Raw genomic sequence first — 12,939 nt, forward strand, 5'->3', positions numbered from 1 at the left:
GAGGATTAGAGGATTTTTTCTCTGGAGTGTCTGGATTCATGGCTAACAAACACCAACCCATATATCTTCCTGTAGGACAGCATCTGCCAGTGGTGCTGAAGCTGCTGGCACTCTTCACATTTGCCCCAAAGCACATTATAGATGGCGGTGTCACCAGCTGTACTGCAAGCCTAATACCCAAATGTTAGAAACTGGGGACATCTGCTATCTTTTGTTGACTTTTTCTGGATGTATCAGGAGACTCAAGGAAGTCTTTATTTAGTTTTTTTCTTTCGAAAATGAAGTGCAATAAAGTTGGTGACACAACAATCTCACCACTGGGTGGGGTGAAGCACAAATATATATATATATATATATATATATATATATATATATATATATATATATATATATATATATATATATTAAAAAAAAAAAATATATTGTGAAGTGAAAATACATAATTGTTTTTGTTTTTGAATTTGAAAGTAAGTGAAATGTAAAAGGCAGGGTTATTCTGCTAGTTTTAAAACAGGGTTATTTTGATAGCTTTGATTTCATGACCATTGCTATTTCTTACAAATAAAAATAAAAAAGTTTTTCCTTGGTTGAACTAATTTTCCCTGTAAAAATCAAAGATGATTGTGCTAATGACATGCACACACAGAGTGTAGTAGTTCAGGTGAAGGGTGTGTGGTCCAGTGGTTAAAGAAACAGGCTTATAACTAGGTGGTACCTGGTCCAAATCCCAGCTCAGCTACTGACTCATTGTGTGACCCCGAGCAAGTCACTTAATCTCCTTGTTTTCCGTCTTTCGGGGATGGTTCACGCACCCTAGTCTCATATCTTGTAAAGCGCTTTGTGATGGTGGTCTGCTATGAAAGGCGATATATAAAAATAAAGATTATTATTATTATCCATCACTTGTGATGCATATATCCCTGACAAAGAGAGGATACTGTTATGTGTCGTCCCTACGTATGTCATGCTTGAAGGTTTGTCATCTATCTAACCACTTGTTTTCACAGAACAGTACTGGACATGCACTGTAGGTGTATTTTTTGTCACATTACTGTGATGTATTTTCACTTGAAATGTTCCAGAATAATTTCCTCTGCTGTTTTTTTAACCAGGTGTTAGGCTGAAGGCTTTTGAAGAAGCTTGTTGATATGGGAATAAGACAATTTTAGATATTCATTTCTCATTGAGAAATGTTTCCTCAGGATAATTTAATAAAGCATAATTTTCTGTTATGTATTTTACAGACTAAACATGCTTTCCTCTTCTAGTGTGCAGAGGTAGGGGAGGTCTATCACTTTTAGAATTCAATGAACAATATCTTTTAGGTACTATTAATGAAAAAAGATGCAGCCATTCTAGGTCATTGTTTTTCTTTGTTTGGTTGAAGTTGTTTGGTGTAAACCTTTGCCTTTCTAGTTACCTGTAAGTTAAAAATACACTATAAAATGAGTTGGATAAATAAAATAATGTGAACAGCTGAACAACATCACGACTGTGCAATATGAATGGTCTTACTACAGGTTATAGGCTGACCACCTCTGAAGATCAAAGCACCTCTGGCAGCATCAGGTTTCTTATACTGTACATTCAGCATTTTAAATGATAATCGACTTCTTTGGATTTCTTTTCTTTAAAATCTAAAAATCTCAATTTCTTCTGTCATGACAGTGCCTAAAGACAAGAATGAAATTTAGCCGAACTGCAGGTTCTTAACAATGAACGGTCTGCGTATGAAAAGAAAAACAACCTAGGTTCAGATTTTCAAGAATACGGTATATAAGTTTAAAAGAATACATTACAGTAATTGCAGATGTCACAGTGTATTATAATAATTCAGTGAGCAGTTTTGTTTAGGTTGACTGATGAGTGAGACTTCTGTCTGGGTTCAACTGATGCACTGAAACTCTGGAGAACTTAAACTGTTGAGAAGAGACGCAGGCAGTGGGTTTAGAGGATATTAAAATAAATGTGCAGAACATGATTATTGTACAGTACTAGTGAAACAGTGATATCAAACGTGAACTTTACTTACCAAGGTCTATAAAACATGTAAGTAAACGGATATATGAGTAGGCAGTTTAATGTTAAACCCCCAATTTCTGTACTTTGACCCCATTCAATGGATTTGCACTTTTGCATGTATGGTCCCTTTGGTTAGATCTCTTGATGTGTGCCATTTCATTCTGCTCGGATATGCGGATTCCGAGATCCAGATTGTTGTTTTTTTTGTTAGTCTCCAGCTCCAAAACGGTTTTTCATTTTTGTTTGACAATTTTACGGTACAAGGTGACTGGCTCAGAATAGTGCCTTTTTCTGGTTTGGTGAAAAAATATTAATCTGTTCCTGAGTTATAGGGATTTTAAATTTTGATTCTGAGCATGCACAGTACAGCTCTTCCAGATAGATGTTTGATCTCGAAAAAGGAATTGGCCTCACAACAAATATCCTTTTTCGTGAGGGACTAATCTTCTTGGATATTTAAAAAAATCAGTTAAAATAATAATAAAAAAAAAAAACTGCCTGAAAATCATATATCTTTAGTAAACAGTGACATGACTATATATACTTGGGATGCCATAAGATTGACTGTAACATTGTCTTTTCATTTTGTGACTGGGAATTGTGTTTATTTTATCTTTTCAAATCTTTTTCGCTACTCGTCTCACAAAAAAGGAATTGTTATCACGAAAAAAAATAAACAGTGATTCTTGCGAAAATAGAAACACTGAGGCAAAACAGAAATTTAGAATGTTATTTCTTTGTCATGGAACTTTGGGCCTCAGTCACTGAGCTTTAAGAAATGTTTTTTTTCAAAGTATGGTTTTATGAATAAAATTAAGTTTAATATTCATAAACTGTTCAGGAAAACAAGCTTTAAATATGCATTCCTTAAATAGATCATGAGTTAAAGTTTGTAAATGAGACACATTAGCTGATTTTAATTAAATCTAGAAAAAAGTAAAGCACCCGATGAAAAACTTACTAAATCTGTCCCAGTGTATATTTAATACCACAGACTCGTTAAATGTATTAACGCATCTCAACGATTTTTGTAAGCATTTATATTTTAGGCTTAACCATCACCTCACATTCTTGCGGCTTATTTACCACCCTTTTTAACGCTATAATTAAGTGTATCTCAATAAATGCTACAGCCCTAATCTTTTCCTGTTCCCATTAGTGTTACTACTGTGAACTTCTTTACATCTATAGGGTTTACTTTTCAGCAGGAGCATGTCTTAATATTGAGTGTATCAAATCCAATCCTATGGTGTATTGTGGTCAGCCCCAGTTGGTCCTGTTTTCCCGCCTTTTCTTGTCAATAGAGGCTGTGCTGTTTCCCTGCTAGCAGTCTGAATCACCTCAATTTGTTCTGGCAATCAGCATGCAGCTGCTCAGTGTGGGAGGAGTGTGGGCCACTAAACAGTGCATACAGGTCTGACCTCAGACTGAATGCAACAGGTCAGGCCTTTTCTGTATGGCCATTCGAGCATGTGCAAACAGATTTGCTTGAGTACAGAATAGCCCAGTGATTTAAAGTGTGTTTTCTTCATTCTTTCTCTTTAGTAAATGAAGCAGGAAACAAGAAAGACCTGCCACAATCTTAGCAGCATCTGTTGCCTTTCAGTCCGACCCTTATTATGGACAATATCTTTTCAAAGACACAGTACCATCAGTTTTACTTGAACAGAAAAAAAAGTCTTTTAGAATGTAAAGTTATGCTCTTGTTTTCCCAAAACAGACTGTTGGGTCCTTTCTTTGCCTGTCACTCTAAACGCTTTTCAGAGAACTTCTTGCTTTAGGTAATCGAGGGGAAATCGATTCTAATCTAATTATAAAGCTTAATAAACTCGTTCAAAAGGGAATACTTATTTTTTTTTCCGTCAGGCATCTATTCTTTCCACTTCTGAGAGTACTTGACAGGCTCATTGGCACTTATAAACAAATCTTTTAACGCATCTCCATACTTGTTATTTCACAGTACCTTGGGCATTAACTGTTTTAATTTTAATCTCTGTAAGCACTTGTTGTTTAAGTCAAAACACTTTTAATATACTTTTACAAATACTGCATACCAAATCCATACCAAATAGAACAAGTTCATGCATTTTATCCTTCCACTACCACAAACAATTACATTACATGCTTTAACATGTAGTGAATGTATATTTTTTGGTCTTGATCGAGGATCCTTTTCACACCTGATGATTAGTTACCATTATAAAAAGTGTAACTTTAGTACTGAAAAAAGTACTATAATTCATCTAATCATAAGAAGTGACGTTTTACATATTATAGGATTTTTGACAATGATAAAGCATATAATCACTAAGATGTTTCCTAATCTAAGGGAGTCTATGGTGCATGATCAAAGTCTTCCGGCTTCCTTTCAGCTGACACTTTTCCATCAGTAGCAACAAAGGACACACATTGTTTCTCTTTCTCTTTATTCCTCAATAACACAAGTGCTTTTTGTTACTGGGGAGAGGGACCCTCTTATACAATCAAGGCAGTCACTTCAAGAAGTTGGAGTCAGCACCCTTATTGGTGATCCTTCTGAAAACTTCCACAAATGCTTTATTGAAAGAAAAAAAAATCCTATATTTTCCATTGCAATAGTTTTGTTTGTGCTACTCGTGTATTAATGCCCCGAATGCACGATTAGCACAAAAAAAAATATCATACAGGTTTATCATATCATTGGTTACAACAAACAAAATATTTATATAACACCCCCACAAAGGTTTGTGATAATAAAGAACAAAAAGAACCTCACAAGGATTAAACAGTCTGGGGATGTTTTTGGATTAAGTGTAAAATAGAGATTGGTCTCCACTTTGATGTCACGTTGAAACAGTAGCTTGCATTGGCAGGCATCTATCTACTAATACAAAGCTGGCAGCCTCCCAATGCTGCTGTCTCTCGTGAAGTGGTAATGTGGTGGTGATGTACATAAATATCAGTAACAGCACTATACACTGCTTTCTTTGTCGTCACAAATGTATCTCACTGGAGCGTACCTTATTACAGTGTAATGGGTTTAAAAGATTCAATTATACTGAACACTAGTCTACAAATGTACAGCGAACAAAGATTATTTAAATTAATACAACATAGTATATAGTATAGTACTATTACAATAAACCATTTCAATAGAAAATACACCTTTAATCTATATATACCACAAGTTCTCCTGCTGTGATGATCCATTATAGTTCATTGTCAGTTTAATAAACCACCAGGCACACATATAGCAGGAATCTCCCCTTTGTCTGCAGACTGGCCACAAAGAAGTAATTTTCTGTTGGATAATTCCAGTTCTGATTATGTACTGATGGGATCAACCCATATTATAGGAGTTTGAAAAAAGACATTAAAAAAGGCCAACAGAAAGTAATCTGTGGTGTCTTGCAATTAGAGCTGCTCGATACCGTTTGTAAACATGCTCCTTTTGAGCGCAGTGATAGTCTATGGGGATTTGAGCGTGAGGTTAAAAAAAAAAATAATAATAAAATAAAAAAAACAACACATCTACACCCCTCTTTCCACTACAGCATCTTACACTGTGGGGTTGGATCATTAAATAGATTGATTCCCGCACCTCGGATCCACAATGATTACTTTTCCTCGCTGCATACAAGTTAAAACATACAAGTGACCGATATCGCTTGTCGTTCCAACCACAAACTGTTTCTCCCTCATTACATTCCTCATTGCTCAGGCAAACAGAAATTCAAGTTATTTAAGGCTGCTTAAATCTATTGATTAACCCAACAAGTCACTTATTATTTAGACTTTGTAAGGAACAGTGCTCCAGGTAAGCCATGCTGCATATATCACAGCACTAACACTTTGTAAAAGAAGGGGAAAGCAGAGTCGTGTGGATGAGGGAGTGGCTTCTGAGTCATGAGGAGAGAGGAGCAGATCATCATCTTTGAAATGAGCTGTGCTTCAGCTACTCACGCTCATAGAGTTTATCCTGATTGGCTAAACACAAAATGTTTCTCAAAGTAGAACCCTGGTCTACTCTGGGAAACATGTTCCCTTGTTTCTGAAAACCCGGAAACATCCAGCATACACGAGGAAACATTTTGTCGGGAAACATGTTTCCTCATGCATGCTGGGCTTTACGTGCCCAAAATACAGTTTACGCACATGGTGTTTAAATTGGAGAGTACATTGCTCAATGACCCAAAACCTTATCTGGAGCACTAGTAGGAATAATAGAAAACATTTTAAAAAGCTAAATAATTTTCTAAAACCAGGCTTATCTGTAATACAATTGGAATGGTGTAAAACACACACATGCAAGAAATCTAGTACAATAGTATTTTATCAATCCTCATTCATATTGGCCTAAATATCTTCATAATCAATACAGATGTAATCTATTCAATCTGAGATCATGTATTTTTTTTTAGCTATTAAGAGCACTGCCAGAAAGCAAAAATACCTACAATGAGTTATTTTCCAGTATTATCCAGAAATAAATGTCACATGAGTTTGCTATCCAAGAAAAAAAAACAATCTGACATACATATATGTGTTTATTTACAGAATGCAAGTTTTTTTTTTTAAATATTTTCTTTAATTGTTCTTTTGTTGACTTTTTGTGCTTCATTTATTTATTTTATATTTTATTGAATGGAATCTTTTTTTTTTCAAAGTGAGATATTTCCCGTGGTACTACTTAAGCAAAATAAAAATAAAAAAAGCTACTTCTATTGTACCTGCTCCAAACAACCCAGTTACCATGGCAATATGTTTACAAGCATCTCAGACTTCTTAGTTGCAGCAAAAAGTATTTGTTCTGTACAGTTTATAGAGGTTTGGGTTTCAATTTGAGATACAAGCATCATACAGGCCTTTTTATAAACAGTGCCAAAAGCTTGAAAAATGTGCACAATCTCCAAATGGCTGGATCAAGGCTGCCAGACAAATATCTTTACTGCAGGTCTGTTTGCAAAGCTGTTATGAATTTTAAAGTCTCCTATACAGTGAACTGCAATTAACACAAACAACGGTAAAGTACTCATTCACAAAACAAACAAACAAACTAACCCTAATATGTAAACAGGTTTTCTAGTCATGTTTACATGTTACCAACACATGCTTTTAGAATGAATGTATTTGTTTGTTGGATCAAAGGCTCAGTTTATCAATCATTTGTATTTGTAACTTTATTTCCTAAATGTAAAGACACTTACTACACCTTTAGGTTTTCAGACTCCTATTCACCACTGGACAAATTAATAAAATTTGTATGCTTAAAATCAATGAACAGACTTCTCCAAAACTGGACCATAATAAAAGACAATTTGCAGAACTGCTGAAGTGGATTAGTATGACTGTGCAATTGTTTCTTCGACTGGTGCCCAAGCATATTCTTCTTAACCGTCAGTGCATTATTCTTACAGCCCAAAGGGCAATGTTTCATCATAGACCTTGCCCCTTGGCCTGTGGGAATGGACCAGTCACTGTCTGTTATTTAAAGCACCACTGTAAGCAAATGCCTAGCATAAAGGCATTAGCTTGTCCTTCTTTAACCATTGTTTGACTATGGCTTTGCATCATCTCATACATACTTAGCGTTTTGTTGACAGAGCCCTGTTTCAGTTTCAAGCTCTCTCCACCTCACCATGCTTGCTATGATACAGTCCAAGAGGGAAATGACTGGTATACATCTTTGCTGTTTTCTTTAGCACATCAGGTGATCACACGAAAAAATACATTGTTGGAGGCACTGAGAGCTACAGTTCTGGAGAACACGTGATTTTCTGAGCGTTTTCTAATTCTTCCTCTAGTGCCCTAGACACAGCTGTCAACCAACCTTGACAGAATTGCTTATAGTACTCAAACAAAATATTTGGAAATGTGTCAGGAAATCTTGACTTGTGTGTGGCTGTCTGGTGGAGAACACACAAAAACATGGATTTATTTTTTCACTATAATAATTCTGTTGTTTTGAATTAATAGTTTTAATGTCATTGCCCTTGTAATACAGCACTTAGCAACGAATGTAAATAAATAATTAAAATCGACCACATTTATCATATTTAAACAAACGTATTTTCCCAAAAACATTCAGAATGAACTGTCTGTTTGAATTTGAGTTTAATGTAACTACTGTAGCGATCTCGGTTCCCGCACGCCGGCGCATCACGCAGGCGAGGCAATCCACACGCAGGCGGAGAGCGGACGCGAACACGATTTTGTACAGTCGATACCGCTGTACAAGAGAGTCGGCTCCTTTGCAAGGAGCGTATATCAGCCTCTTCATATGTGATTACATCACCTACCAGCCCTGCTGCTGCCTTCCCCGTGCACGCTACAATACATTGTATTCCTAACATTATTAAATGATTTTCAGATCATTTTAAAGAAAGTTACACGATTGTTTGCACCATGACAGTGACCACCCTGACCAAATCAAAGTAATACCTAGGGCGTTTTAGGGAGGGTGATTGATTGATTGATTGATGTATTTATTTATTTTAATTTGCTAAATACCGTATTTAGGGCAATTCATAGAAGGTTAAATTATGACAAAAGTTAAATTCTGATGAGTGATATGAGGTTCCCTGCATGCCTCAGCAGCTCACTTTATAACAGCTTTCTTAACAAGCAAAAAAAAAAAAAAAAAAAAAAAAAAAAAAAGAAAGAAAGAGAAAAAACTCCTCAAGCTTGAACCTTTGAAATGCAAATATCTCGCCACGAGATAGATTTGCATCAGCCCCGCCCCCTTTAACCCCGCTCCTGCTTTTTTATTCTTCTTTGTATTCGTGAAACTCAATCTATATATACTGTCGAGTGGGAGCTCTGCTGTGGGTCTCTTGAATAGCACATAGTCATCCCAGGGTGGTAAAAAAAAAAAAAAAAAAAAAAAAAAAATCTCGCGTCTCGTTTTTTGTTAGTCTCAGTTGAAGTGGCATTAGGAGCTGAGGCAACTGAGCATGATTACCTTTCAGCAGTCCGGAGCTCCAGAGACCCTCAGTTCACTGCGCTGTGTGAGTCTGCAAGTTGTGCTGAATTTGCCCAAAGCTGCTGTAAGTGTAAGTTCTCACTGGAGGAGCTAACAACAGCTACGCATATGCCAGTGATACAGAGCTCTGCTTAGGTAAATTCCTTGGAAGCATCCAAGTTAAAAGGACTGCAAGAGAGAGGTAAGAAATACGCGCTTTTCTTAAACGTCGTTCAATCTGATGTACAGTATATTTGCAATGCCATAATCATAATTCAGTTGCGCCGGAAACATGCTGTGCCTAGTCTAAATCAGTGCAAAATGCGTGAGATAGTACTGGTAGAGTAGTCAACAAAATGAATTGAACGTCTGAGTCACCGCTGCTCAAACCCCAATCACATGGAAAAGTTGTATTAGTCAAATGTTTGCAGCTGCAACACTCCAGTATAGTAAATAACAGTGACGGAGCGAGTGTGATATACCGGGCATGAAATGTAACGGTAAGCCATTCCAAACGTATGGTATTCAGTAAAAAAAAAAAAAAAAAAAAGTGATTGCTTGGAATTTAAAAATCATTAAGTGTATAAACGAGCCACCGATTCGTCTGATTTCAACAGTTGCATGTTTCTGCTTCTAATATTATCAATGCTGGTTTGGATGTTTGAAGTTTTTAGGTCCCTAATTTTAGTTTTTAATTAGTATTCATAGGATAAGGTTCGCGCTGCAGTGCCTGTTCTGTTTGATATTGACCCCCGGTCTATCTTTGTTTCCCTATAATGTAGTAAACCACGAAGACTGGTAGAGTGCAGGATCATTACCAAATCGTATGTGATCGAGTCCAGTGGAACAGAGTTACTACAGGTTGTGGATGAATACGGTTTAATCAGAGTACGTGTAGGTGCATTTTTTTCGGGTTTTTAAATACCGGCACGACAATTATTTTTATATTTCTGTATGTAGAAGAGTGCGCACATAATAGGCTATATAGCTCCGGAATAAAACAGACAGCTGCATTTGACAAAGCATCGAAAGCCGTTCCGATTTTGAAGTGTTGGGTGAGCTTACTGACTATCGCTATACAGTTCCACTAGTACTGATGCAGTAGCTAACACATCAATTATGCATTATAAAACAATCGATGCTTATATTTCTTGACTACAGTAAATGCTTAATTCGTGCGTCTCTATTGTTTAGTATGGCTCATTTTAAGGGTTGATTTGCTATTGTGCATCGATTGGTTTAACTGCTGTATAGAGGTCTGGCATTGAGAAGGACATTGTTAATAATTCCAAGCACTACAATGTACAGTACATAGATAACTAGCGCAGGAACTGCAAATATTTCTTAACCCTGACAGATTTCTAAATACGTCTATTAAGTATTTGTTCTACCTCTGTTCTTAGATCTAGAAGTCAGTCAATAATAGCACAATTAACACAAAAAAATGTGTTTTTGTCCTGGTTTACGTGTATATAATAGTGAGGGTGTCTGGAAAGTTTAGAAAGCTTGTCTGCCACCAGAATTCTTGCCATCATTTGACTTACTGCTGTGTGATATGAATGCTAATGTACACACTCTTCCAATTTAGAAGTTTCTTTTTTTTTATATAAGTGGTGTGCTCAGAGTAACCTACACAGTGGCCCAAATAATACATTAAAGCCTATTTTTGTTTTTTGCCACTAGGTGGCATATGTACTGGCCAAAGGAAATAACCCAGCTCTACAAGCTATCATTTATGCACCCAGACTGTCCTTGGGAAGAAATACATACCACAGTTTTGTTAATGACTGCCACAGGTGCAATAGCCTTAAGTGCCTGGGGGAAGGTGAAAGAGTGGATAAGATGGGCTTTTCTGTCTTGTCACTCATTCTGAAAATATTTAGGATTTAAAGTATGTTAGATATGTATGCATGGATTGGGCTTGAGCAATACAATAACTGAGGAACAAGTAATGCAAGTATAAATCTTAAGTCTCCCTCTCTTTGCATGCATCAAAAAACTATCTATCTATCTATCTATCTATCTATCTATCTATCTATCTATCTATCTATCTATCGATCTATCTATGTAAATAGATATATATGCACACACACACACACACACACACACACACACACACACACACACACACACACACACACATTTTGATATAGCAACAGGTATTTTGTCATTTAAATTGCATCATTCGATTGTAGCTAACCTCTTCCAAGCTTCAATCTAAGGGCATTGTGCCCTGATATTAATAGTTATTCTTACAATTAGGAGCTGATGGAGGTTATTCGAATAGTACTATAACATATCTTGCAGCTGTACCTTGCTTTTAAGCCATTTCTTAAAATCTTTTGAAAGCTTGTATTGTTCTTATTTCATTGTGAGTGCCAAACAATTTAAGCAGTTTAAAAAGACTATATTGCTTAAAAAATCAATATAAAACAATATGGTTATATATATATATATATATATATATATATATAATATATAATATATATAATATATCTATATATATATATATATATAAGGTTCAAGGGGGGGGAATTCTGTACAGCCGGGCTGCAGAACATTATAGCCGGGAGCACTTTTAATGGAAAAATAAACCTTGTTTACTTTAAATATATAATAGGACAAATAATTTGAGTGATGTGTTGTCTTTCGTTGACTGTGTGGCTGCTCTTTTTTATGTTCTACATTTTCTTTTTCATTACTGTTTTTATTATTGGATATTACCCGTGCTTATTTAGCCACTATACGATTTGACTGGGGAAAGATAACGCAGGTTTATTGGAGTTCACAAAAAAAGGTCTTATATGCAAAATAAAGCCGTTGAAAAATATTTTGTTTTGCGTTGACAGGACGCACAGAATAGGACGCAGACATGCATATTAACAGTCATCCATTACACTGCAGCAAAATAACCGTAAAATACTTGCTTCTTTAAAAAAAAAAAAAAAAAAAAAAAAAACTGTTCTGCAATATAACAGCCTTGATTAAGGTACACTCCTGTCCTGTAGGTGGCAACAATAAGCCTCATATTTGGTTTACGCAGCAATAAGGATATTACTTTTAGACCCTGTCCACACTACGTAACTGATCTCGAGAAAAAAAAAAAAAACATTTTAATTAATCCAGCTGTTTACAGTTCCTAGCAGCGACATGAACAGTGGACATTAATACAATGGTATACCACCATGCACGGTATTTTATTTAAAAATAATTAATGTGTTATGCCCCCATAAAACCCGTATTACTAAGAAATAAAACAAGTAGTTTGGAAACAGCAAATGCGAACACACACACACACACACACAAGTAGAGCTTGAAGTTTCTGGGTTTTATTTTTAATCAGGTGACGTCCCTTTAAACAAATTTATCTGATTCTGTTTCATAATTAAACTCAGAAAAACCTGTTAATTACAAAACAATCTTTGCTTTTACCTTCATATCTTGCCTGAGTCTAAGGGGGCGATTACATTTTCACACGGGGGCATTGGGTGTTGCATAACTTTCTTTAATATTATATTATATTAATAAATAAATGAAATAAGTATCAAAATGTTGTGTTATTTGTTCACCCTGGGTCCCTTTTATCTAGTATTAGGTTTTTGTTGAAGATCTGATAACATTCAGTGTCAGAAATATGCAAAAATGCAGAAAATCAGACAGTCAGTCAGAAAAAAATTCAGACAGGGGGGCAAATACTTTTTCACGGCACTAATATATATATATATATATATTATATAATATATATATATATATATATATATATATATATATATATATATATATATATATATATATATATATATATGTGACGGATCCTGCACGGGTGACGGAGTGCCCAAACCCTTATTTATAAACATCAAACACACCAAATGAAGTGTTCAATATTGAACTATATTTAATTGTCAGAATGAAACAGTACGTAATAAGAACATTTTCTACTGCCGTACTTTTTTATTTTGCGTACATCTTTACATCCA

General features: G+C 35.5%; 1 protein-coding gene across 1 annotated transcript in view; it reads left to right on the top strand.

Moving 5' to 3' along the window:
• Positions 1–8,886: 8,886 nt before the first annotated feature.
• LOC121312718 (cadherin-7-like) overlaps positions 8,887–12,939 on the top strand; it is a 37,921-nt gene continuing 33,868 nt past the window's right edge. The window contains exon 1 of the mRNA XM_041244417.1: positions 8,887–9,164. The gene's annotated coding sequence lies outside the window, so the exon portion shown is untranslated. The remainder of the gene's footprint in view (positions 9,165–12,939) is intronic.

The sequence above is a fragment of the Polyodon spathula genome, chromosome 3 (assembly GCF_017654505.1).
Source record: "Polyodon spathula isolate WHYD16114869_AA chromosome 3, ASM1765450v1, whole genome shotgun sequence".
In the NCBI taxonomy this organism is placed as follows: Eukaryota; Metazoa; Chordata; class Actinopteri; order Acipenseriformes; family Polyodontidae; genus Polyodon; species Polyodon spathula.